Source organism: Haplochromis burtoni, unplaced genomic scaffold (assembly GCF_018398535.1).
Source record: "Haplochromis burtoni strain Fernald_Lab_line unplaced genomic scaffold, NCSU_Asbu1 Contig_309, whole genome shotgun sequence".
Lineage (NCBI taxonomy): Eukaryota > Metazoa > Chordata > Actinopteri > Cichliformes > Cichlidae > Haplochromis > Haplochromis burtoni.
The window spans coordinates 420,283-424,908 of NW_024582670.1; positions in this window are offsets into that span (position 1 = coordinate 420,283).

Here is a 4,626-nt window from a genome sequence, read left to right on the forward strand (position 1 = left end):
AGCGCTTTATTATTTGGAGCCTTTCCTTACTTAGTTCTTTACGTTTAGTAAAAATAACAAATACATTTTTATAAAGCGTGCTTCCCCAGTGGGAAATTACTCCAGTACAGGCAAAAGCCCTGCATTCCGAATTTCAGCAAATGTACATTTCATTCAAAACTGATTTTTGTTTTTCCTTTTGTTTGATGGCCAATGGACCAAAAGAATGACACTATTTTGACATAGGTTTGATCTTAAGGATCTACTAGTTTGTGTTTGTGCATGACATTGCAGCACACACATGTATTTGCAAGATAGACTGGAATAAATGATGACGCATCAAACATTACATAGGCTGCAGTGAATTTCTGTTGATGCAGGCTATTGAGCTTTGAGGTTCCCAGTCAAACTTAGTTTTGAAGCACATGTTAAAAGCACTTTTACTCTTGTATTTTTCAAAAAAAAAAAAAGATACCATACCCAAAATATTAACTCTCAAAGAAATAAACGAAACAATCATAGGACATTTTGCAGAATTCAAATAAACAACAACAAACACTGTTTGTAATACCAGTAATACCGGTATAATGCTGGGCAATGATAAGAAAATGAAATATCGCAATAGAATATGGGAAAAACGCGCATGTGCAGTGTCTTTGTTTTCATATGCACATGGCGGAAAAAGCATGGCGGCGACGGAGAATGAGAAGGGCGAAAGCAGATTGTTGAATGAAACGGATGAACCAGAATTGGTTTGTAAAAATGCTGCAACTTCAGTGGTGTGGATCTGGTTTAGCTTTCGATCGTCAGATACAGAACAAAGCACTATTTTTGGTAGCGCATGCTAGCATGCATGTAAGCGGTGTAGTGCTATTAATTTATGCTTAAACACTGATCACATTGATCATACAAGTGATGTAGTGCATCCAAAGTGACAGTTTGAGTACATTAGAGAGCTATTATTAGAAGATCAAATATTAGAAAGATTTCATAAATGGATCAGAAAGCCAGCTGTGAATAGTTTCATTTCCATCTGTCTCAGCATCATTGTTATGGATGAGTCTTGGGGGTCCAAGCCCATTACTGTGGTTACTCTGCCCCCTACCGATACACTTCTACAGCTTAAATTAAGTCCAGACTTATAGTTTAAAGTTCCAAACCTGCTCTGACATTAACATCAGCACAGGTTTAGTTTTCCATGGCGGACAAACTGGCCCAATACTTTTGTCTGCTTAGAGAACTACCAAGGGGTCTTTTTGACCCCTGTGGCATTTTAACTACATGTATTGTCTGGGCTGGCATCACCGGAAGAACTCTCAAATGGTTTGCGTCACACTTATCTGATGGATATTTCGCAATTCATATCTCCTTATGTGTGCCACAAGTACATGGAGTCCTCCAGGGCTCAATCCTTGGACTAATTCTGTTTTCATTTTACATGTTACCAATGGGTCATCTACTTCACAGCTTCAAAGTTACCTTCTTCCATTGCTATGCTGATGATACACAGCTGTAACTTGTCTTTCTATTACAGCCTGTCTTACCACTCCTTACACAATCCTTCTGTTCAGCCCTTACAGCTTCTGTAAAGAGGTCAGTCATTACATCAGCTGGCATTGTCATATGCTCTGCTAAGAACCATGGTATTAGTTTATTAAAAACATATAAAGCTCAACCTGGTCTGGCTCTGTGCAGCCTGTAGAACAGAGCTATTGTCTGATTATTTGATCAGGGTCTCGTAACTGTTCCAAGCTTTTATTTTAAATACAGAGGCGACCTGGCTTTTTGAGATTAAAGTGTTAAACTTTGGAACAGCCTTCCTCCGTCTATTAGGTTAACTGAATGAGTTTATTTTAACCCACAGCTGAAAAAAAATTTATAGGTTAACTTTTCCTTAATCTTTTTCCCATTATAAGACCACATGTCTCTGAATGTTAAAATACAGTACATTTATCTTTAATGTGCAGTTTTATTAAAAATGTGAAGCATTTTGTACTTTTTGTTTTAAAAGAGGTGAGTACTCACAATTTGGTATTGAGGCTGCTATAACACGAGCCAAAGCAAGCTAGATTGATAAGGGATTGATAGATAAATATTTTGTTAGATAGAAGATAAATAGTTTTTGCAGGGCTGAATGGGTCACGGGTGGATCGTTGAGCTGGGGCAGAGCACGGGAGTGTTTGACCAAATGGACGGAGAACCAGCTGGGTTGCTGACGTTGTAGAGCGCTGTGGGAACTGTAGCTGAACTGAGCAGAGAGCTCAATCTGTGGAGTACTAATAGACAGAAAACCCCCCAACAATCACTCCCAAGAGCGGGCGCTTGGTGGTGGTGGGAAAAAAAGTACGCTTTGTTTAGTTTTTACTTGTAATTAGAAAACACACCTGGGGCCTCCCTCCCTGTTCTGCTGGGGTGGGCACATTGAGATGTGTAGTTTCGGGTCGTCAGTACTTTTGGGGGCTGCAGATGACGGGGATCTCCTTGATTCTCTGTCTGCCTCTGGCTCTTGGGGGGCTGCTTTGTGACCAAGACACATACAAGGCACGCTTTTACATTCCTTACCTTTACATTTGTTGTGCCAGTCTGGTTCATATGTTCTAGTGCCAACCTCATTAGACCCTTCGTTAAACTCCTCATATTTTTCTACTTTGCTTCTTTGATGTGTCATCTCACTCTCTTTCCTGCTCTCTCCCTGTGGGGTTGCCTTCTCTCTCTCCCACCTAGAATAATGTGTGAATTAATAAACGGTTGTCAGATGGTGAATGCCAGAGCCACATTGTTGTTTTGTGTTTTTTGAGTTTGTGTTCTCCACAACAAGTTCCTACATGGTACTTTTAGCTCCTTCTTTATTTTCCCAAGGGGCTGCCACAGTGGCTAGTTCTACACATTTGATTTGACCAAGACCACCACTAAAAATACACAAGCTTGTGACCCTCTGAGATTGGGTTTGTGTCTTCTCCCGATCTCAAACCAGGGATGTTTTGCATATAAGGTGAATGTGTTAACCTCTACACTACGGAGGAAAAAATGTTTCAGTATAAGCATATGATTAAGAAACAAAGGGTTTTGTCCATGAAATTGGTTGAGAGCTTTTAATTTGAAATAAACACATTAAACATTGAGTTTGTGTAACCAGGCACACTTTGCATAAATTACCCCCCCTTTAAAGTCAACGACGTAATTCAACAACAACAACAATTCAACAGAGGTCCAGATAGCTGATTCCTGCAGTGTCATATTAGTAATGAGAGATCACCTGAGTGCAGTTGATGTTTGTCAAATGATTTTAGTACGAAAACACGTGTATGTGAGGTCCAGTCTCTGGTTCATCAGTATTCCTGCCACAATTGCAACATGGTGACAAAAGAACATCCCAAGCATCACAGAGAACGAATCAATGAAAACAGATGGCTACAAAAGATTTCCAACTCACTGGACATCCCACAGAGTTCAGGTAAATCCATCATTAAAAAATGGAAGCACTGGGGTACTTGTCTGAATCTGCCTAGAGCCATCCTCATATACTGAGTGAGAAGAGTAAGAAAAAGATTGGTGAGGTAGGGCCGCCAACACAGCTATGACCACTCGGAAGGAGTTAAAAGCTTCAGGGGTTCCAGTGGGACTGGTTATACATATATAAGTATTATTTATTTCATTATTATTGTATTATTGTATCATTGTTATAAGGAGAAATGTTATTTTAAGAAATTACCTCTGTTTCTGTATTATTTACAGCTCAGACCTTAATTCATCAGATTCCTCGTTGCCTCAGTGTAAAGGCCTCAAACCCAATAACATTTAAATGTGGACTCGGGTCAAGTTCTTTGCAAAATCCCATGGAAGTGAGGTTTATATTTGCTGCACACAACTGCAGTGGCTCACTTCTCTTGTACTGGCAACAGCAATAAACACAGCTTAATGATGGAGTTTAAAAGCCTCAGCAAGGTGCAGCTTCTGAGGATCTTCTCTAACAGACTGATTCAGCCCCACTGTCACAAGGACAGACACAGAAAATCTCTCATATCTCATCCACTGACTCTCTACAATGCAGTACATCTGTCTAGCAGAGTGTAATGTTCTTTTCTCTTGCACCCTTGGAAAAATGGACATGTCATATGATATTTCTTACTACATTTAGTAAGCTATTACTTCTTGTTTACCAAATAAGATGTCTCTTTTTATATATGTAAGGATTGCTGCAATAACAGGAATGACTGAAAACCAGTTTCAACCAGTCATAAGAAAGTAATCAATTATAATGGTAATTCTAGTAACCCTGTAGGCACAGATGGCTTGTTATTATTATTTAGCTGGCATTAGAAAACCGTGTAGACCCTCTGGTGAAAGATTATAGCATAAAATTAGCCTGCAGGTTGCCCTGTACTAATTCACTAGCTGACCGTGTTTTCTTTTAATAAAGACTATTTTATTCTGTGATAAGTTAGTCAGCCCAGGACAGCTGACTGTGTCTCTTATAACAAAGAAAAATCAACATATTTACTCTGATACCGGTACTATAAAGTTGTGATACCATCATAATAGTCCGAGTTGGCGTCCAGCAGCTGGTCTAAACTGGGAAGCTCCAGCCCGCCCATATTCCTATGCTCTTACCAAGCACACGTACAGGCCCCTCCTATCGCCTCTTCT